Source organism: Fundulus heteroclitus, unplaced genomic scaffold (assembly GCF_011125445.2).
Source record: "Fundulus heteroclitus isolate FHET01 unplaced genomic scaffold, MU-UCD_Fhet_4.1 scaffold_165, whole genome shotgun sequence".
NCBI classification, from domain to species: Eukaryota; Metazoa; Chordata; class Actinopteri; order Cyprinodontiformes; family Fundulidae; genus Fundulus; species Fundulus heteroclitus.
Window position 1 is genome coordinate 126,627 of NW_023396577.1, and position 24,168 is coordinate 150,794.

Genomic DNA, 24,168 nt, shown 5'->3' on the forward strand with positions numbered 1-24,168 from the left:
GCTGAGGGGATCATAAAGGCTTGATGAAACTCAGCCTGATTCACCAATCAGGTTATAGATTTACAATGATAAACAACCCATAGATGAATGTGTAACAGTATAATAATTCGGTCAATAATTAAAATCTACTTAATTTTATTCAGTATTATTTGAACAATTGTGTATTATTTATGTTTTAATCCATTAACTGAACAATAAAGTATTAATATGTCTCTTTCTCTTTTTAACAAAAGTAATACATATCTACTTCATTGTCTGGTGGGATAAAAATGAGATGGAGTTGACTCCACCGGCTCTTCCAGGGTCCGGTTAGCCCCGCCCCCAAACAAGCCCCGCCCCCAAATTAGCATAATCTCACTCCTAACTTTTGATAAAAGTTGAGAGGTCTGACAATACGCCTTACCGCAAACAGGAAGTCAGCCGTGAACCAACCCATGTGAACAGATTCTTTTTCTGGTGCATTTCCGCATCTGCAGTTTGAAGTTGACCAACCCAAAATACTTAACAATATAGTACATAAACACAACAACTTGTGCAGGGTTTATACAGGAATGAGTAACCCAAATTTAATGCTCGCAGAAATAATTTTAATGCCATTAACAAGTACCCATATATATATATATATATATATATATATATATATATATATATATATATATATATATATATATATATATATATATAGAGAGAGAGAGAGAGAGAGAGAGAGAGAGAGAGAGAGAGAGAGAGAGAGAGAGAACTTGTTGATGGCTGTGTTTAGACAACAGAGAGCACCTCCGCATGCATTGCATCCAAATGTTGTTCGAACACCATCTGATTTCCCTTCATTTTAGCCTAAAATATTTAGCCTAAACATTTAGGTTAAAATATTTCCTTGAGCTACTACGTGAGGTGTGAAAATACTGTTGTCTTTTTTTAAAGATTTTATCCAGCTTGTGGCAGGTAATGTAAACATTTCTTTGGTTTATAGTGAAGGAGTTCCTACACTATAAATGTTAATTCATCCAGAATCAACATTTCTCTACTTTACTGTAGGTTTTTCAATATAGACCTAGATGATAAGTAAGAGCGGTGAAGCACAGAGACACAGCGAACGTAGTTAAAAAAATGCAGAATAAATAAGAACGAAACTTATAAACAGACTAATTGGCATTGTAGACTGTATCTGGTTAGCAGATCTGTTTTCTGATCCAGCGTGCAGCCATGACTGGTTCTGAATAAAGGCTTCATCTGGGAGCCGCTCTCCCCCCTTGCCTCCTGCTCCGCAGAAGGCGGAGTTTAGACTGAGCTCTGGATGGACAGAGCTGTGAATGGGTCATCCGCAGCCCAGATGGGTTTTGTAATTGTAGTAATTGTAGTTTATTTTGTACAAACATTTACTCGCCATGTGGCAGCTAGCCCTCTGAAATTCCAAACGGGAAATTTACTCGCATTTGGCGACTGGCGAGTGTTAATTTCGGACCCAGTTCTCATATATATTGTGACACACTGATAGGGTCCACCTGATGTCAAAAGTTAATTTATGGCCCTCATGACCCTTATATCACCTATTGATTTATGACACATGTCACCCTTCCCCCTTCCAAATATGATTTATGATACACACACACACACACACACCGCCACCGGGCCACACACACACACACACACACACACACACACACACACACACACACACACACACACACACACACACACACAAGAAATGTGCTTATTGTAGGGTTACTTATAATCAAACGTGTAACTTTAGCTGTATAAACCTTCAGACTTATACTCTGCATTGGCAGGATAGGAAACTATGGTTGATGACAAAAACAGATTATCCACATAATTTATTATTATTACTAACTTTTCTCCCCCGTGAGATCAAAAAGATCCATCTTATCTCTTTACTCATCCTATAAATCTGTAGCTCATACAGATTGGAAAAGAAAAAAAGGAGGCAAAAATATTAGGGCTGTCAAAGTAACGCGTTAATTTCGATTAATTAATTAAAAAAAAACGGATTTAAAAAAATAACGCAGATTAATCAATGTCGTATAGTAGGGGTTTTCAATAGGTGAGGCGTGCCTCCCCTGGGGGGCGCCAAAGAGTCACAGGGGAGGCGCATGAAGACAGAGAAGAAGACAGCGCTGCCGCTCAACTATGTAGCAATATTCATGCCTTCTGTTTGAGCGCGCAGGAACCAATCCAAGCATACAGTGAAACAACTCTCAACGCTCAAAACCGGTCTGGCACGGTCTGAAAAACTCTTCTCAACCCACTGTCCTTGCGGTGAGTTCCATCTCTGCTCGCGCGCTACTTTGCTCGCGCACACCTGCTCATTCCACGCTCAACACCAGCTGTGCGCTCGCTCGGCAGTTAAAGCCAATCACAGACAGTTTTTTTTCCCATCCAATCAGAGTATGGCTTGCAAATACTGCATTCAGATGAATTAAATCAAAATGCTGCAGCCTTTGGCAGAAATTACTAAACATCACAGTGTGATTGAAGAAAAACTAATAAAAAGTGTAATATTTTAGTATTTAGACTAAAATATTAGTGAGGTGTGAAAAATGTTTTTGTCTCTTTTCTTTCCAGCTTCTGGAAGGTGATGCAAAAGTTTATTCTGATCATAATCATCATGAATGTCATCATTATTTAAAGAGCACTTTAACACGAGGTAAAACAAAGTGCCAAACATCAGAAATACATCAGATAAGAGATAACAACTAATAAAATGCCTGTTTGTTAAAATAGCACTAGGTCTAAATTCAATTCAAGGGCAGTGCCTGGGGACCCCGTGTAAAGCAGGGTCTGGGGCAGTTTGGGGAACACACCTAATGGCTGCGCTTTTTAGCAGCAGCCGACTGGCTGTGTTCCTGGCTACGCAAGGCCTCAGTCAATCGTTCCCCCAAAATGTTTGTTAAGTGTATGTGATGGACGGTTGTACTGGGACAGAATTTTCGATTGTAATGCAAATTGCAGTTGACTAATAAAATTGATTGATTGATTGATTGATTGAAATTGTGTATAATTAGCCTAAAAAGTAGATTGGAATACGGAATATGTTGACGTCTGTTAAATTCAGGTTATCTTTTTTATTATTATTTCAGTTGACGTCTCCTGTTGACGTGAGTTCAGTTTGACATTGGCATCTGTTTAGTTCAGTTTGTCTGCTGTTGAAAACAGCACTTTAATGTATCTAATGCTGATTATTCATTGAATCATTAGAATTTAAATATTTAAAATACACAGCAAAAATTATATGTGATTAATTTAGATTAATTAATTACAGAGTATGTAATTAATTAGATTATTTTTTTAATCGATTGACAGCCCTAAAAAATATATACCATCTCCATGCAGGGTCCTCTCTAGGCAAACAAACTTCTGTCTTACACAGCCGGGCTGCGTTAAAACAATAATCCTGATGCATTTGTTAGAGGCATCGATGTGTCTCAACCTTATTCAATCAGACAACTATAAACCCTGCAGGACGCATCCTTCCGTTTCTAAGAATCAAAAGGGAGGCTTCCATCCTCTGCAGGGCCAGGTGTCTGTTAGAAACACCGGTTCTAGCAATAAAATTGAGTCCGACAATAGCGCGCCACCGACACGCAGCTCGGCAGACACCTTTTAGGCATACAGCGCAGGCTCGGACAATAGGACTGACGTGGATAACACAGCACCCCGCCGCGTTGCGAATCAATCTGCATATCAGCATACTATGCGCCCAGGAAATAAAATAAGATCAAACCTTTTAGACGTAGGGCGATACATTCAGCACGGACGGAATCAAAAAGGTTTCCTCCCATCCCCTGCTGGCCTAAATGTCTTCAACAAACATACAGGCGCCGTTGATCTACAATCAAGGTTCTCGCCGCCTGTGACACGTCTTCAGGAGGCGGGGGGCTAAAGCTTACGTTTTTAACTTTAAAAACTATCAGTCTGAATTTAGTCTGAACGCGACACATAGCTGATTGCTACAACATGTCTCACGAACCTTCAACACACAGAGTGACTAACGAACTGTTTATTTTTAATCTACAACCAATAGCTACTTTTTTTTAGCTCTCAGGTTGCAAGCTTGCTTGTTAAGTTGTATGTAGACTGTTTCCGGGGTTCTCCCGTCACGCTAGCAGGGGAAAGATCATGTATCTTCTTCTTCTTCTTCTTTTCCTTTTATTGGCGGATTGCAAACAACTTATAGGTGCATACCGCCACTGTACATGAGTGTGTAGCTCTATGGTTCCACCTACTATATTCTATTTTTTAATTTTGTGTTATGTAAAAATAAAAACAATGCTTTATTAATTTCCATATTTTCTTCCCTATCTCCATCTGTCCCTAAAATTCCTTTAATACTCCAATCTCTCCCTGTTTCCATAATTACTTTCCTCAAAGATCATGTATCATGTGATAAGCCTAGCCAAATGACGCAGGGGCATTTACCGCTGAGGCATTCAAGGAGCACTTTAGTTTTCCCAGCTTTGTTGCGGTTCACATCATCAGCAGGTATTATTACAATATATTTAAAAATAATGTTTTTCAGGGCCCACGCCTCGAGAGTTGAAAGGAATCCATTTTACCCAGTCCAATTTTGGTAAGATATCTTTCAAGTTTATATTCATTTTATTTTAATACTGATAATATATATTTGTGACCATTCTTTCTTTTTATTTTCTGTATTCCAGATTTTAACGGCCACGGGTACATTGATGAATCTTACGGCTCTTTGAACCTGGCCAATCCTAATTTGTACTACGGAGAGTTACCGACAATTCAACCTCGACCGGGCAGACTTCCTCCAAAGACTTTGTTAAAAGGAGGCGCGATATAGCGTTTCAAAGCTCCTCGGGGTTTGCGCGTCAGAGTACCAGAGAACCTGACGATGCATACATTGTAATAAGTCCCCCGTCCGAGCCGTCGTGAATTCACCGATTCGAACCGCTCAGGACTCACACGGTCTGCTTCAAGAGGCTAACCAGCACACGCCACTTCACGGAGCACACGCAGCACGTAAGTTAACTATTATAACTCTGAATCTAACCCCGATTGTACATTTCCGAATTATCTCGGTTCATTTAATCTATCTTTTATTTAGCGGCAGTAACAATCAGTCGAAACATTCTCGCTCAAGCAGCCTTTACGGCCGAAATACTGCCACCCCCTGCTACATTTAGACAGACTGTAATTCAACATCTGTTCATTACTATTTTTATTCAGTATTTATTTATTTATTTTTCTTCCTCGTGTAGTGACTGTTTTTTTTTTTTAAAGTATGTCTCTGTACTTTTACCATTCCTTCAGTAACCGAGAATATACCAGTTGAATCATTCCCAGCAGCAGATTCCCATCCCCACACCTCAACCCCTCAGGCGGATGGTAAATGAACATCTGTTTGTTACTATTGTTATTCAGTATTTATATTTTATTTATTTTATAAATTATAAATAAATGATTTACTTAGCAGCAGCCCAGGGAGACATTGCTGTACAGCCAACAGCAGTTCTGACCCCTCCACGAGCAGCTGCCCAGGCAGACATACTTGTGCAGCCATCTGGTCTGGCGTTCTGTTAACTGTGACATCATCCAGAGAAGACGGCTCACCCGCTACTACCATCTAATGTAGAACAGATTACTAGATCAATGTGTGCTTCTGTGCTTTTTTGTTTCTCTTGTTGTGTCTCTGTTCTGTCTTCTGTAACCCCAGTCGGTCGAGGCAGATGACCGTTCATACTGAGCCCGGTTCTGCCGGAGGTTTTTTTTCCCCGTTAATGGGTGGTTTTTCTTCCCACTGTCGCTTCATGCTTGCTCAGTATGAGGGATTGCAGCAAAGCCATGTACAATGCAGATGACTCTTCCTGTGGCTCTACGGTTCCCCAGGAGTGAATGCTGCTTGTCGGGACTTTGATGCAATCAACTGGTTTCCTTATATAGGACATTTTTGACCAATCTGTATAATCTGACCCAATCTGTATAATATGATTGAACTTGACTTTGTAAAGTGCCTTGAGATGACATGTTTCATGATTTGGCGCTATATAAATAAAATTGAATTGAATTGAATTGAATTGAATTGAATTGAATCTCCAGCAGAAGCAGCAGCAACAGCTCCAACACCACAGTTACCCGGTAAGTCAGCAACTATTCATTGTTATTTTTATTTTGTATTTATAATTTATTTATTTTATAAATTATAAATAAATTCTTTTTCAGTAACCGAGAATATACAGGCTGAATCTCCGCTAGCAGCAGATCTCCCACCCCACCCCACACCTCAACCGAACCATCAGAGGATCTGACCCCTCCACGAGCACCTGCCCAGGCAGACATACTTGTGCAGCCATCAACAGCAGCTCCTCAGTTACCCGGTAAGTCAGCAACTGTTCATTGTTTTTTTTTTTTTTTGTATTTATTTATTTATTTATTCTATATGCTAATGTTTGCAGTAACTCGAGCCACCCGCCGTCCAAGAAGTGTGAATAGCTTACGTACATCTGTCCTGAAACTCCAACAAGACATTGGGCAAATAATCACCAAAGCTCGTGCTTTTAAGAGGATTATTCAAGGTATATCTTGATTTCAAAGCGTTCAAAAAATTAGTTTGTGATATATTCAAGTAAATTTATTCAATCCTGATTACATTAAAAATCTAATTATCTTCTACTTTTTTTCAATTTTTGTTGTATTTCAGAAACGGTGGCGGTTGTTGAACGAATTCCGTCGTCAGGAGACAGAGCACAGTTGTACTGCCTGCAACTGCAGAACTTGTGAGATCCTGCCAGATTCTGCTGGACCAGCTGTTCCAGCCACCAACACTGCACCATACAAGAAGTGAACAGAGAACACCTCGTGTGAATAACTTGCGCACAGCTGTCTAGAAACTCCAACAAGACTTCGGCCGAATAATCACCAAAGCTTGTGCTGTTAAGAGGATTATTGAAGGTATATCTTAATTTCAAAGCTTTCAAAGAATTAGTTTGTAATATATAAAATTTATTTAATCCTGATTACGTTAAAAATCTAATTATATTCTGCTTTTTTTATATTTGTTGTATTTCAGAAACGTTGGCGGTTGATGAACTAATTCCGTCGTCAGGAGACAGAGCACAGTTGTACTGCCTTCAAGCGGCAGAACTTGTGAGATCTTGCCAGATTCAGCTGGATCAACTGTTCCAGTCGTCGAGACTGCACTCACTGTAACCAAGTAAATTGTCACCTCTGTAAAAACGGGGAGCCAGCAAATGAGATATGCTTTAAATGAAATGTTGAAAGTAGACGGATGTGCAGCAAGGTGTCGTTCAAATCCAGGTATTTTTCTCCATCTCCGGGGATAAAGAACTCAATAGGGCTCGTGTCTGTAGTAGCTGACACTGGTAATATTTCGGTGTAGACCTTATCTTCGATAGATAGTTGAGTCATGGGGACGGTGAACAGATCGAGTTCAGCCAGGGTGCATTCTGATGATTTCTGATGTAAAAGAGCCATGATTGATTTTTGCTGATTATACTAATTCAGTTTAATATATCCTTGCTCACAGGGGGCATCCTCCTCCTAGGTCGGCTCTGGCGAACTGGCTTGTTCTTTTTACGCGGCACGAGTATTTGTGAATGCCATACACGTTGCCCAGGAGGTCCTTTTTCTAGCTCTTCTTGACAGAACCATAACCCCTGACCCCTCCTGGTTATTCACACCCCCGTGCAAACTGGTTATTTTCGTCATAGCTTTACCTATGACGTCCGAGGCGATGGCTTCAATCTCTGTGATAAGCTGATTCAAATTAGTGTAGTATCCGCTTCCAATCTGTATGCGCTGGACTTTTTCCTCACCCGCTTTCCGCCATTCAAAATAAGCATTTTCTGAGGGGATGTTATGCCATGTGTGAGGGTATGAAACCTCCGTCAAAGACACTTGCCACTGACCTTGTAAATTAATAGGCTCGGCTAAATCCACCCAGAAACTAGATATGCTATTATCCATAAAAACGTTGAGGCTAGCATTGGACGGCAGTGTTAAGACTTCACCGCCTCCCCTCCGCGGTGACACACCCTAGGTGGACCCAGCTCTTTTTACACTTCTGGCGACCTCCACTTACTTGTTACCTTGGATGTAGGACACATAAAACAGACAATTATTTATATACAGCAACTTTTATATTTCCGTGAAAACAAAGAATTTTATGTTCGTCCCCGCGCAAATAAGGGGCTCTAAACCTGCATTTCAAGACTACATGATCTTTTAGAAGCCACGTGTAACGGCGTGCCTGTCAGTCAGAATGGCAGCTTTTATGCTAAACACAGAGGAAGACGTATCCCCCTCCCTGCCTAACAAGGGACCTCTAAACCCAAATTCTCAGAATGGCAGTTTTTATGCTGAACACAGAGGAAGACGCCCCCCCCCCCCCCCCCCCCCCCCCCGTGCCCAACAAGGGACCTCTAAACCCAATTCTCAAGGTTCACAGTATTTTCAGAGACCTGGCCAAGGTCTCCCGGACTTTCACCGCTGTAACCACACGCAAATCCCAATTTTCTCTGGCTTTAGGAGTGCAAAAAGTCGGTCCTTCCAAGAAGAAAAAGACACTAGGAGATAAAATGAATCTCCTACCTTCTGTGCGGCCTGCAGATTTTTGGTTTTTCCTCTGGAATGACGTCCTGGCCGGAAAACGGAAGGTGGTACGTGCCTTTTGGTTCCGGGAGGAAACACCAATTTGTTAAGACTTCACCGCCTCCCCTCTGCGGTGACACACCCTAGGTGGACCCAGCTCTTTTTACCCTTCAGGCGACCCCCCACTTACTTATTACCTTGGATGTAGGATGCATAAAACAGACAAGTACTTTTAGTTATATTTTATCTACTTAAAGACAGATAAACAGTTACAGACATCAGCGCTGATTTGTTCTTGATTGGCAAGAAGCCCCGATTGCTCATTACAGAAACATTATAAAGGAGTTTAGGTTAACACTCATAAAAGGCCGTACACATCCAACCTGCATCATCAGTAGATAAACTGTGTCACCTCCGGGGTGGTATCTGATAGATATGTGCCAATCTTTTTGGGTCAGTGCCATCTAATTGTGCCATGCAGTTCTGGGATAAACAGCTCGTTTCACTTGACCTCGTTGATATCCTAACAGAAGCGTCAGATAAAATCCCTGGTCCTCGGCTGTGCGATCCATGTTGCAATGACAGCCCTCCCGGTGAGAGACGCTTTCTTTATACATCACGGAGGTCACTGGTTCTCACCCAGCTGTTGAATTTCGCCGGCCAATTTTTCCCATTGACTAAGACCTGTCTGACTCCCCGGACGGTGCGTTTGCCTAATATTTCACCCACTTGATACATTTTGTTTTTTGGTATTTTCACCTTTTGAAGCTCCTCAGTGTAAAAAGAACCTCGGACGGGCTCCCCGTCTAAATCTTTCAGTTTGAAGATGGGTGGAGATCGCTGTATAACTTCTGTAACTGTAAAGATTTCATCCGTGAAACTTTGTTCATATTTCTTGTCAAACACTTCACGCACTTTGGATATTCTGACATGGTCGCCTTGCTTAAACTCCATCTTGAGCTTTGTGCAGCGTTTAAAATTAGACCCGTACAAATTCTGAAACACCTGAAAGACGTTACTAATGGTGACTTCGACAGGGGCCATGTTATTACTCGAGTAATAGCTGTGGTTGTAACTTTTGACGAGATCCTGAAGCACATTTACATATCGGAGAGTGTTGTTTGCGGTGAAATATCTCCACATTCTTGATTTTAACGTGCGGTTAAACCTCTCAACCACCGAGGCTTGTATTTCACTAGCCGTGGAAAAATGTTCAATACCGTTTTTATCCATTAACACTTTGAATGATTTGTTGAAAAATTCTTTACCGTCGTCAGTTTGAAGTCTCTTGGGAATCTGACTCTCGTTTAAAATGGATTTGAAAGCTGTTACGACATCGGATGCAGTTTTCATTTTTAAAACCCTGACGTAGGCTCTTTTGGAGAATACGTCGATAACGGTACATAGATAATTGTAACCGTCATTTTCTTTGGACAAACTCTGCATATCATATATATAAAAAGAAAAGATGTAAAACAGACACATTGAAAAGACATTCTTTTTAATACGATGTCACAAACTAAATTATTATATAAAGATAAAGACAAGAGAAAACATGCATGGTATGGTTTCAACACCCCCGCCAGTACTGTGAGGCGGCTAGAAGCTGATCTCTGAATTCAGAGCTTTCTTCAACGACCAGACCAAACACTACATTGATGGGGTCATACATCTGCTTGACCAGCGTCAATTCTTACAAGTAAGCTTGTGCGACCGTGTCGACTGTACCGTTGTCTTCATGAATGTTGCGTGCGGTTAGAAAGTGTTGAATGGCTCAGATAAAACACTCATTACAAAGCACTGGCATTATACGATAGTAATTGCTTTCAAAGAACCCGTCCTCAATATCGGCAAAGTATTCATGGTCTCTCAAACTAGGACGGTCATCACGCCCGCCGACAGGGGGGGGACAAACGGGTCAGCGCGCAGCTTCACCAAAGTCTCTGCGTCTGTGTCACGGCACGTTGCTGCTCCCCCTCCCCTCTCGTACATAGCTCAGCGGTGCCAGCCAATCAGCACGCAGGCTCAGCCTGGCCCGCCCACTCTGCTCTCACACAAACTCAACACGCAAACAATCGTGCTGCTGAGAGAGACCGCAGCAGCGGAAAAACATGAACAGGGAAAGTAGCGCCGTTTGGCTTTATTTTAATACCGTAAATGAAATCAAGCTGTATGTTTTGTAAAAAGCCAGTTAATTTCAGTGGAAACACAACAAATTTATCTAAGCACGTGAAAAAACATGAGCACAGACAAAATTACATAGGGATTAAAAGATATAAGAGGTGGATTATGGAAAAAACACTGAACATAACATTATTATAATTATTATTATTATTATTATTATTATTAGTTGTAGTAGTAGTAGTAGTAGTAGTAGTATTAGTAGTAGTAGTATTTAATTGTAATAATAACATAAAAATCACAAAACCCAAAAGGTTGACAGTTTCATGATACATCAAGCTTAGGGACTGGCTAATATACAGCAGGTCATAAAAGGCCATATTTTGGCTGCAGTGCTTGCTGTTCTCTTATAAAGAAAAGATCAACTAGTGCACTAAATTCAATAGATGGGTTAAAAATATCCAGTATAAAATACAGAGATTCACAGGGCATGAAGTATACAATGAAGTTGACTTTTTTTTGGTGTGTGTGTGTGTGTGTGTTTGTGTGTGTGTGGTGGCAGCAGGTGTAGATAGGGGGCCCAAAAAGACTGCGTTGTCCCAGGGCCTAGCAAAGCTGTCAGCTGGCCTGACGGTCATTAGCGCATTCATAACATTTATCGTGCATGAACTTGTTGATGCCGTGGTGCAAAAGGTGGTGCACCACAGTTTTCACAGCTCTGATGAAGCCGAAGCGAATCCATCCGTCGTATTCATCGGCCCCGGTGCCAGCCTCTCTTTAGGGGTGGGGGAAAGTTGCGAGTTCTCAGGTTGCGATGGGTCCGGGGAGGCCGGATATCCCTGGCCTCAGGGTAGCTGCGAGTTGTCAAGCTGTGAAAGTGCCAGGGAAGCAGGAAAATTCACCGCTTGTGAATCTTCATCCAGGGTCACCGTCTGAGGTGGCATCGCAGGAGGCCCGGAATTCTTATCCCATAAAACAAAGTACTCAGGGCCGCCTTTCACGCCTCCAGGCAGGGGCTTGGACCAGTCGATGGTATGCCTCTGCAGCGACGTGAGGATGCTCTCGCTCCTGCAGTCGCTTAGGGCTGAAGAATCAGAAGTTGGTGAGGATGCGGATGAAGGAGGTTGGTACAGCTCCGGGGAGAATTTATCGCTATCCGGGGACCAGTGCTGCGCCGACGATGATGATGATGATGATGAAGCGTTTGAATCGTTTGAAGGAGATGGCGGTGGGGTAGGAGAGCTGCCCCTCCCGCAGAATGTCAGACTGCTGCCAGCATCGTTCCTCATGGTGTCAGATGTTAGAAGTCCGGTCAGTGAAGTTGCATGGAGTCCTGATCGGCCTGGACGTTTGTTTTTATATACTGAGAAGGGCGTGGTTAACGTTGAATGGGGCTGTATGGACTGTTGTGAGGGGCGGGTCTAAAAAGCGAGCGCTTTCTTGACCCCCAAAATGTCTTTCCAGTTGCGACAGTCTCGAAACAGCGTTGAAATCCGGTCTGCTATTCCGATCATCTTGTCACGCCACGCATCAAAGGGGATGATTAGCAATGTCCTGAACACACCGTAGTCAGAATTATAATACTCATGCACGAAAATAACCGTCTCTGTTTTATCTTGAGCCTTTCTGAGACTTGCACGGAAAAACCATTGGCCGGTAACCCCCGTCTTTGACGGCCAGGTACCCGAGAAGATCCTATTTCCTGAATCCTTGTCAATTTCATTCAGGTTGGTCAGCACTCTTCTGCAACGTTTAGTGGCGGGAAAGGGATTCAATCACTACAGAGGCTGGAGAAATAGAGCTTATATTACGATACATGCAATCAAGGTTGAAAGGGACTTCCGGGGCGGGACTTCAGCCGGAAGTGGGAGGTCAGAGGGGGAGGGGGGTGACAAGTGTCATAAATCAATGGGTCATATAAGGGTCAAAAGGGCCATAAATTAACTTTTGACATAAGGTGGACCCTATCAGTGTGTGTTGTAATATGCATTTTATTTTCCTCCGAACTTAAAATTTTCATGTCTGAAGCTGTAAAAATAATGAGAAACGTGCCTAAAATATTGACTGCGCAAAGGGGAAAAGTCTGAGATTTCTTACATAGCTAACCTCAAAAAGCTTTCTTGCACAAACCTTTCACATGTACAATACAATATGGTGCAATCTCCTTAAGTGAATCTATGTACATCTATGTTGTTCAGATCTAAATGACAAACACGTAAGCAACCACTAAGCTGTTGATCCTGGTTTGTCTGCCACTTCCTCATAGTCAGTTTAATCAAATTTACCTTGAAAACGTTTACCAACAAAAACATTTGTGACTACCACCTGACGAACTTATAACAGTTTGATAACCATGGTTCTAATCATGCATTAGCTCATCCTCTCTCCTCTATGATCAAACCAGTGAACTCACATAGTTGTGTCCCGGCCCTTGTGAACATGCCATTCTGTCATGTATAGAGCACAGCTGATAAAAAATAGTGATAATACACATCAGTGGTGAACTTTAGACATTTATTTCCAACCACAGCCACTCCAGCATATGTCCCGTCTTACTTCTTAACTCTTCACAAAATCTGCATCTCAGACGTTGGCATTTATCTATACCGTTGTGACTGTCTATCTTATCAACCGCATGTCTGAGCTAGTTTCCTTCCTGCATGCAAACACGCAGAGAAACACTTTAAATTGCAGAAACCTGCTTTTAAAGTCATTGTAATCAGGAGCAGTTCTAGGAAATATGGATGGAAATAATTCCAGTTATGATTATAAATGATTCACAGCAAGAACAGCTTTGTTAAATTGTGATTTTATTGTCAGGTAAAAAAAATAGAATATATAGATTTTTTTTGTTTAACACACAGATAACAAAAATAAAGTGTCATAATATTGTACATGACTATAATACAGATATAAAGCAGAGCTTCATAATATTTTGTTGTGATACATTAAAGCTTTCACTCGCCACCTGGTCTGGACACCCAGGAAGAGTCACAGAACAATTATTAGGTGTTAGAAAGTGTTTTTAAGCTGGAAAAAATTTAAAACCACTGCATTTAAGTATTGTATGTCATATTTCTTAGAACAACATTTCTTAAGGGAAATCACTTTGATGTCTTTGCACATCTTTTCTGCAATTCCCTTATTTTCCTCTTATCCTGTCGTCTCCTTCAAGATCCTGGTGCTGTTGTTGTTGTTGATTGTGGTTCCATTCCAGGTGCAGAAGTTGATAAGTTTTGCCACTGCTTTTTTATTTTGTCTTTTTTCCAGCTGCTGAATTACACGTTTTGTCCAGTCATTCTCGGTGGAGCATATTATCTTTCCAGCGTCTGTCAGAAACCTGAAACGTTATTGCTAGATGTTAAAATCAATACAGTTCAGATGTATCATTGCTTTTCTTTCTTATTGTATGGTTATATATAAAAAAATTAAAAAAAATAAACAGAAATGTTTTTCTTCTCTCTTCCTTAATTACATATCTGATGACCAATTTTGGAATATTGTTGTATTTTGTAGTCCATTAAAACAAAGTGTGGAGGTTAAAACTAAAACGTTCACGAACACCATAAATAAAAATCTGAACAGGACTAATTTTCACAATTGAATAAAGACATTACAATGAAATCAGATGTAGCTGATATGTTTAAAAAAGATATATCACTTACGCAACTGCTGTAAACAAACAGGGATCTTTCTTCTGAATGCTGTATCCGTTAATTCTAGAGTGAGGGACTTTTTTATTGGAGAGCGTAACACACGGACAATATCCAATGGCTGAAAAAAAAAACACATAGACACAAAGGATTTGAATATTTGTATGTAAAGACAAATCAATCAATAAGTTGTTTAAATATTTTTTGTACTTACTTGCTTGGACCAGGTTCATCCATGTCGTGAAACAGAGAAGAGAGGTTGAAATCAGGCTAAACTGCATCTTTCCCTTAAGTGGTCACCCGTTTAGTCTTTCGACAAACGTCGTTTTTCAGTAAATGTTCTCCCCGTTTGCTGAAATATATACAAGTACGAAGATTCAAACCAGTCTTGTTCAGGCGGCAGCCACGTGTTGAATGTCTTTCAAGCTGCAAAGTTCTCTCACTCTTTCTGAAACTACAGGTTTTGATCTCAGCTCGTCTTATACTACAAGTTCCTCTCCCTCCCACCTCAAACACAACCCACCACAAGAGGGGATTGTCACAGCAGCCGCATGGTGGGGAGAGGAAACAGCAAGTTGACCTGTCACACGTCAAAGATGTGAATCATTCTTTTTACCACCGTCCTGGCCAAGTTTGAACCTAAACGTTCCTAGCAACACATATTTAGACAGAGTATCGTTGTTTTCCACGACACACCACACTGAAAATCTTGATCTGTCTCTCAATTAAAAGTCAGACATACTTTGAAACAATGTTCCCTGTAGCTGCCATCGAAGTCAGAATAAATAAATAAATAATAGATTAGTAAATATTGGGTTAAAAATATAGAGTTCATAAATACATACATTTCTAGCAAAAAATAGTTTAATATGAAAGTTTTAATTTCCGGTATTTCATGTATATTATTTGTTGTGATATGGGGGAACCAAAGTTTGCTGCTGCGTGTTGACGGGGTGTTAACTTTTGAGTGTTGCTACCTGTTTATTAAGAACATTCTGGATCGAGCTACAAGGCAGACACCTCGTTGATTCCTCTGGCTGGACTTCAATAATAATTAAAGAAGACTGAATAACATGCAAAGTGCATTGAAGGACAGAAGATTTTAATTTTCTCTCAAGCAAAGCGGCCAATGAGGTACATTTACGTTTGTTACTGTTATATTTGTTTGACCGTGAAGATGTAACGTCACAAATTTCTGTTGCGTCATGTATGTATGGTCGCGTTGTTTCTTTGATGTTTTTGCACTGAAATTTGTTTTTATTTGCTTTCTGTCTGTGTATCGAGCAGTTCTCACGGCACACTATCATGCTCCGTGTGATTAAAGCCCGTAACTTTCAAGAACGACTTGGTTTCGTGATTTGGACTTGAGGGGGAATTACAGTGAGAACTCAGCCACCGCGACGCGAGGGGAGAGCGTGACCAGCAGCAGCAAGGAGCCAGTGCGCGCGCCCGTCTCTCGTCGTCGGAGCTGTGAAGATGTTCGGGGTTTGGGAGGAGCCACTCGTCAAAGGACAGTATGCAACCTGCCAGTAACCTAAGACAGTTGTGTGGTTATGCCAACGTGAAGCACGTTTGAGCCAAGTTAAATGTGAAGACGTAGAGTAGCCTTTACAACTGCTAAAGAAGAAAAAAAAAAAAAAAAAAAAAAAAACGCTTGCTAAGTTTGAAGTGTAACTAAGGTTTAATGTGATAACTTTTCGGAATATTCTACATATTTGTTGCCTGTGATATTTGAATGTTTATTGGTTAAGTGTTAAGCAACATTAAGTAATTCTGAGAAATATTTTTGTTTAAAGGGAGTACTCCGGTATTTGCCTATTTTCAGTGATTCTAAGTTTTAAAGGGTGCTCTCATTTAATATTCATCTTACATAAATCTAGTGTAAGTCTAGTGTATCTTGTCATTTAAGTTACCACTTGACATTCAAGTTGGTGTGATCTGATTTAAATATTGTGACCTTATTCTTTGCCTATAGTTATTAATTTTTACTACATAAATATTAACGTTATTGATATTTTCATGTTTTGATTTCTCAAAATAGCCTTTAAAAAAGAATAGGTCGTTAAAGCATAAGAAGTTTAACTGATCTAAAATAATTTTCTAAGGGGAAATTTATGCTCATTTTGCAAAACAATTTATTTCAAGTTAATTAGCTCTAGGCTCCTTAAGGTTACTTCTCAAACCAGTTTAAGTCACAATATACTAAATGGCTGATAAGGACATTGCAATTGAAATGCAAAACCCAGAAGTTACTCATGAAGAAGAAGAAGAGGGGTCTGTTCACGATGAAGCTTTTGGAAAAGATCCTGCAAAGAAAACTCAAGCGAATACAGAAACTGATGTTGCTGAAGACAAGAGGAGAAGGAAACTAACTGAGAAGGGTCGGGAGCTACATAATGAAAAATTAAAGAAACTTCAACGCAATTTTGACAAAAAATATGAAAAATGGAAAATACTTGCAAAAGAGGCCAAAAAGACACTCTCCTTACCCAACTCAACCGACGCTCTACACGAACATCAAATTCAAATTCATACTGCTGATCTCGAAGTGAAAGAACGCTATGAGGATATTCGTAAACACAGTGTCCCGGATGCAGACACCCGGCGTCGGGTGGACACCTGTGATGCTGTATCAAAGCAACTCATTGAACGACTACATGTTCTACAGGATGAAGACACAGATAAGCATTTACCAACTGTACAAGCTCCATGGGGTGACACTGGTTCAGTGTTTTCATCTAAAGAAGACCAAGTGTCCATGTTTAGCCGCCCAGCCTCGGGACATGTTTCAAGACGCTCAAGTGTGTCCTCCACAAAGAAGCAGGAGGCGGAAGCAGAGTATGCTGCAACCCAAGCCACCTTGAAGGTTCTAGCAGAAATGGAACAGGAAGAAAAGGAGCTTGAAAGGCTTGAGGCTGAGAACAGGAGGCAGCTAGCGCAGCAAAGGGCAGAGAACGCTGAAAGACAAGCACAACAAGAAGCAAGACGAGCACGGCAAGAAGCAGAAAATGCTGAAAGACAGAAGTTACTAGAGGAGAAACGCAGACAGTTAAAGTGTTTGGAAGCAACTAAAAGAATGAATGCTGCAAGGGCAAGACTGCAAGTCTACGAACATGATGTAGGTTCAGATGAAGACATATCAGATCTTCTTCATAACCCGTCAGGGCATTCACCTAAGGCTAATGCTCCTCTAAAGTACAGCATGCCTTTACAGCCTGCCTGTAGGCTTCCCACCACAAACCATGAAGTCCCAAGGCTTACTTCTCAAGTTGCTCGCTCCACTCATCACGATAACAGCACAATAATGCTTGCTGAAGCGATAGCAGAATCCATAAACACAAGCCGTCTTCCAGTGCCAGAGCCGCCGATGTTTAGCGGAGATCCAATCAGGTACAAGGACTGGAAAATGTCATTTCTAACCCTTATAGGCCGGAAGAACATTCCTGTAAATGAAAAGATTTACTATCTCTGCAAGTATGTCACAGGAGCTGCAAAGAAAGCAATTGAAAGTTATTTCCTGGTGGGGACTGAGAAAGCCTATGATTCAGCATGGGAAATATTAGAAGAACGATACGGCAACTCCTTTGTGGTCGCTAAAGCTTTCCGCGACAAGCTGAATTCATGGACAAAGATTGGACCCAAAGACAGCGTGGAGCTGAGAGAATTTGCAGACTTCCTGCGAGGCTGTCAAGCAGCCATGAGTCATATTAAGAGTCTTGAAGTCTTAAACGACTGCAGTGAAAACCAAAGAATACTCAGCAAGCTCCCTGACTGGCTCACTGCCAGGTGGAACAGAAAGGTAATGGAATACGAAGAAGAGAAACATGACTTTCCGAGTTTCCACACCTTTGTTGAGTTTGTGTCTAGAGAAGCCAAGATAGCTTGCAACCCGATGACTTCACTTCATGCTCTGAAGAGTGGTGATGCTGAAAGAGCAAAGCTGTCTAAGGTCCGTAACGTTGGCGTAAAGGTGCTAGTAAGTGCATCTGAAGAAAGGCCAGATGTTGAGGGACGAAAGGGCGATGCTAAGGGATGCATTTTTTGTGAGAAGACACACCATAGTATTCAGACATGTCGGAAGTTAATGGAGAAGCCTGTTAAAGAGCGAGTTAAGTATGTGCAGACAAAGAAACTGTGTTTTGCGTGTCTAAGGCCAGGACACCACTCAAAGAGCTGTGAGAAGAGAAGTGTTTGCAATGTGTGCAAGGGGAGGCATCCCACATGCTTGCATGAAGACCGTGCTAAGGCGGATGAAAAGGTCCAAGCTGATGGACAAAGGGAGAGTGGAAAACCTCCAAAGGGACAGGAAAGGTCTAAAGAGTCCAGAGACACAGAGTCTGCTACTACTGAAGTAGCAAGCACAGCTATGTCAAACCAAGTCATGCACAGTGGGAACAACACATATGCTTCCACTATAGTGCCAGTTTGGCTGTCAACGACAAGAAACCCAGAAGCTGAAGTTCTGGTATACGCTCTTCTGGACAGTCAGAGCGATAGCACGTTCATCCTGCAAGAAAGGGCAGAGGCTCTTGACACACAGATGGAGCCTGTGCAATTAAACCTTTCCACACTTGCGTCCAAACAGACTGTAATCCCAAGTTACAAGTTAGTTGGGTTACAGGTCAGAGGGTTTTACTCCTCCAAGAAAATCCCTCTTCCCGTGACTTATTCACGAGACTTCATCCCTGCTAGTCTAAGCCACATTCCTACACCCAAGACAGCAAGAGCATGGTCTCACTTAGAGCACCTTGCTGAAGAGATCGCTCCTCTGATAGACTGCGATGTCGGCCTGCTCATAGGGTACAATTGTTCCCAAGCCCTGTTGCCGAGAGAAATTGTATCAGGCAAGGATGACGAGCCATTCGCAGTCAGGACCGATCTTGGCTGGAGCATCGTTGGCTGCGTCAATCCCTGTGTTGACTATGGAGATGCTATTGGAAGCAGCCACAGAATCATTGTGAAACAAGTCACACCAAGTCTACAGTCACCTAGTGACCTAACAAGTCAAGTTCAGTACATATGCAGAACCCAAGTTAAGGAAGTTTTTGTTCCGACAGATGTGCTGAAAGTGCTTGAATCCGACTTCAGTGAGAGAAACGCGGAGGACGCTCATTTCTCTCAGGATGACTTTCGCTTCATCACGAAAATGGAGGAGGGTATAAAGATACAAGCGAATGGACAGCGTGAAATGCCATTGCCATTTAAAGAAGACAAGCCGTGTCTGCCCAACAACTTTAAGTGTGCAGATCATCGGCTCAGGTGTCTAAAAAGGAGATTTGAGAAGGACAAGCAGTACCACAAGGACTATGTCGCGTTCATGAGCGACATCATATCCTGTGGAGATGCTGAGAAGGTCCCGGAAAGTGAACTCCAACGAGGTTCTTGCTGGTACATTCCTCACCACGGAGTCTACCACCATCAGAAGCCGGGGAAGATCCGTGTGGTGTTTGACTGTTCAGCCAAGTTCGAAGGAGTATCACTTAATGACCATCTACTCACTGGACCAGAGTTGACTAATACCTTGATAGGTGTCCTTTGTCGATTCAGGAAGGGCCCAGTAGCCGTAATGTGCGATATTGAGCGTATGTTTCACCAGTTTCGGGTCAGAGCAGAAGATCAGGACTATCTCAGGTTCTTGTGGTGGGACAACGGGGACATCAAGACAGAGCCATTAGTGTACCGAATGAAAGTGCACTTATTCGGTGCAGCTTCGTCACCCGGCTGTGCGAACTATGGTCTTAAACACGTCGCCGCACAAGGACAAGGCCGATTCAGCGAAGCAACAATCCACTTCATCGAAAGAAACTTCTATGTCGATGATGACTTGATAAGTGTCTCAACGCCAGAAGAAGCCATAAAGTTGGTTGCTGAAATCAGACAGCTCTGCAGCTCTGGAAGGTTGCGCATCCACAAGTTTGTTTCCAATTGCCAAGAGGTGCTTGCATCCCTCCCAAAGGAAGAGTGTGCAGATTCGTCGAATGGTCAAGACTTGGCTCTGGGTGAACCCCAGATGGAGAGAGCGCTAGGCGTGAAATGGTGCGTCACGTCAGACCACTTCAGTTTTAGAGTGGTGGTGGACGAACGCCCACTCTCAAGAAGAGGAGTGTTGTCAACTGTGGCCTCCATCTTTGACCCCTTGGGCTTTGTCGCTCCCTTTATTCTGATCGGGAAGCAAATACTTCAGCAGATGTGCCGCGACAAGGTTGGATGGGATGATCCGCTGCCAGACGATCTGAGACCACGGTGGGAGTCTTGGCTCCTGGACCTAAAAAACCTGGCAGACTTAAAGATTCAGCGATGTTATCTCCCATCAGAGTTCAAGCAAGTCCAAAGGTATGAACTCCATTACTTCTCCGATGCGAGTGTCCTGGGGTATGGAGAATGTACTTACCTTCGGGTAATTAGCGAAACAGGACAAATCCACTGCTCCTTAGTGATGGGCAAAGCCAGAGTGGCCCCCACTAAGGTCACAACTGTGCCAAGACTTGAGCTATCGGCAGCAGTCGTAGCTGTACGCATGAGTGACATGCTAAGAAAGGAGCTAGAAATAGTTGCTCAAGAAGTTTTTTGGACGGACTCGAAGGTCGTCCTTGGATACGTGAACAATGATGCAAGAAGATTCCACGTGTTTGTGGCAAATCGCATCCAGCGGATTAAAGACAGCACCAGACCAGATCAGTGGAGACATGTGAGTTCAGTAGACAATCCCGCCGATCATGCATCGAGAGGCCTGCGGGCAAAGGAGCTCATTGCTTCCAACTGGTTTTCTGGTCCTGATTTTCTCTGGGGTGAAGAACTTCCCAGTGGGAATGTTGAGGTGGAAAATTTAGCAGCAGAAGACCCTGAAGTACGCAATGTCTTTGTACACAAGGCTTCAGCTACAGAAGTTTCACTGCTGGATCGATTCCTTAAGTTCTCCTGCTGGACAAGATTGGTCAAGGCCATTGCTCGTCTCACGCGACTTGCCAAGGAGCTGAAAGGTTCACTCCCAAGAACGAATGAAGCCACAAGTCTGGTGGAAAGGAGTAATGCTGAGGCTACCATCATAGGTCTTGTTCAGAGAGAAGCTTTCACAGAAGAAATCCAAACCCTCCAACATGGGAAGGAGCTCGTTAAGACCAGTAAGTTATACAAACTGAACCCTTTCCTTGACAAACAAGGAATCCTCAGGGTGGGAGGTCGGCTGACGCATGCTGATTTGCACTATAACATCAAGCATCCCGTCGTTTTACCTGCCAAAGGTCACGTAACAAGACTGCTCATACAGTATTATCATCAACAAGTGCAACATCAAGGACGTGGCATAACAGTCAACGAGCTACGAGCTAACGGATTTTGGATACTCGGATGCAGTCATGCTGTGTCATCCTGCATTAACAAGTGCTTCAAGTGTAGAAGGTTTAGACGTTCTACAGAGAATCAGCAAATGGCAGACTTGCCGCACGACCGTATGGAAGAAACACCTCCTTTTACTTATTGCGGAATAGACTGCTTCGGACCGTTCTATGTCAAGGATGGAAGGAAGGAGTCGAAGCGCTACGGCCTGTTATTCACATGCTTATGCTCTCGTGCAGTTCACATAGAGCTCCTAGAAGAGATGACCACAGACTTTTTCATCATCGCTCTCCGTGCCTTCGTAGCCATACGTGGCAATGTTCGACAACTCCGCTGCGATCAAGGCACCAATTTCGTCGGTGCCAGGCGTGAGTTCGTAGAGGCCTTGAAGGAGATGGATCAAGAACGCCTGAAGATACTGGGCTGTGAGTTTGTCATGAATCCGCCATCAGCAAGCCACATGGGCGGTGCCTGGCAAAGGCAGATTCGGACAATAAGAAGTGTGCTGACGTCTATCCTGGATCAGTCCTCCAATCGACTCGATACTTCTTCACTGAGGACTTACTTCTATGAAGTAATGGCAATCATTAACAGTCGACCATTAACAGCTCACTTACTGAACGATCCTACGGGACCACAGCCTCTTTCACCTAATCATATACTGACAATGAAGTCCTCTATCATTCTTCCACCACCTGGGAAGTTTGAAAGAGAAGACCTCTATCTTCGGAAGAGGTGGCGCAAGGTTCAATACTTAGCCAACGAGTTTTGGTCCAGATGGTGCAAGGAGTATCTGTTGAGCTTACAACCGCGTCAGAAATGGCAACGAAAGCGCAGAAGCGCTCAGGTCAATGATATAGTGATCGTTCAAGATGACACTGCCCCAAGAACAGAATGGAAGTTGGCAAAGGTCACAAAGGTCTATCCTGCAGAAGACGGTTGCGTAAGGAAAGTGCAACTGCTGATCAGTGACTCAACTTTGGATAAAAGGGGAAAACGCGTTGGGAAGCCAGTCTACTTGGAGAGACCTATCCATAAGACGGTGACCTTGATTGAAGCCGAGTGATGCTGCCACATTTTTCTTGCAATGTGTCTTATCATCCAGCGTTAACTTAGTTTGTAGGTTTGTGTAAAATCACAAGTGATTTGGTGGGAGTGTAGCTGCCATCGAAGTCAGAATAAATAAATAAATAATAGATTAGTAAATATTGGGTTAAAAATATAGAGTTCATAAATACATACATTTCTAGCAAAAATAGTTTAATATGAAAGTTTTAATTTCCGGTATTTCATGTATATTATTTGTTGTGATATGGGGGAACCAAAGTTTGCTGCTGCGTGTTGACGGGGTGTTAACTTTTGAGTGTTGCTACCTGTTTATTAAGAACATTCTGGATCGAGCTACAAGGCAGACACCTCGTTGATTCCTCTGGCTGGACTTCAATAATAATTAAAGAAGACTGAATAACATGCAAAGTGCATTGAAGGACAGAAGATTTTAATTTTCTCTCAAGCAAAGCGGCCAATGAGGTACATTTACGTTTGTTACTGTTATATTTGTTTGACCGTGAAGATGTAACGTCACAAATTTCTGTTGCGTCATGTATGTATGGTCGCGTTGTTTCTTTGATGTTTTTGCACTGAAATTTGTTTTTATTTGCTTTCTGTCTGTGTATCGAGCAGTTCTCACGGCACACTATCATGCTCCGTGTGATTAAAGCCCGTAACTTTCAAGAACGACTTGGTTTCGTGATTTGGACTTGAGGGGGAATTACATTCCCCTTATTCTCAATTAATGTAGTCTTTATTTACTTAATATCACATGATAACTTTTGACCAGAGAAAGGGGTAGCCTCAGCTGAACTCACACAGTGGACCCTTTCACTTAGATCAAATAGATGTGTACGTTTAATTTTAATCTGTCAGAAAAAAATAGAGTTGTGGCCCAGATATATTTAGTTCTAGTAGTCATTTGAACTAATTTCAGGTGTCACTGTTTTGCAAACTTTACTGCATTAGAGCATTTATTTGAGACTCTTTCTTGTGATTTAAGTAGTTTGCAGAATTATATCTAAATTTTGGGCAATTTCTTTTTCCAATGTGAAAGGTTTTTCTAGATCTTAAAAGCTTTATATTAAGTTTTTGTATGGTTGTGGTGCGTTCTCATAAAAAGTGAAAATGTGTGGGTTTGTGTGTGGCCTTTGATGAGCACCAGATTGTGCAGGGGTAGTAGAGAGAAGACCTAGCATTGAAAGTGCATGTGCATGCATGCAGGAAATGTTGGGCTTAAATCGCACTTTAAAAAATTAGAAGTGGGGGGCTTCTAATTAAAGCGACAGAATAAAATGCTAATGAAAATCCGCAAAAGAGGTGTGAATCGGAAAGGAAAAGGTTAGCCAAACTGAAACTCTGCTTGGCCATAATGCGCCTCAAAAGTTTCCCCATAATAAACCCCATTCACAATGACATC

At 42.1% G+C, this 24,168-nt stretch overlaps 2 long non-coding RNA genes across 2 annotated transcripts; one reads left to right on the forward strand and one right to left on the reverse strand.

Moving 5' to 3' along the window:
• Positions 1-13,608: 13,608 nt before the first annotated feature.
• On the reverse strand, positions 13,609-14,823 carry LOC118558849. The gene is made up of 3 exons (XR_004928515.1): positions 14,578-14,823; positions 14,376-14,484; positions 13,609-14,050 (listed from the first exon to the last, which is right to left on the reverse strand). It is a non-coding gene; the product is annotated as an uncharacterized LOC118558849 (long non-coding RNA).
• Positions 14,824-15,225: 402 nt separating this feature from the next.
• Positions 15,226-16,014, forward strand: LOC118558848. Its single transcript, XR_004928514.1, has 2 exons — positions 15,226-15,497; positions 15,651-16,014. It is a non-coding gene; the product is annotated as an uncharacterized LOC118558848 (long non-coding RNA).
• The last annotated feature ends 8,154 nt before the right edge of the window (positions 16,015-24,168 follow it).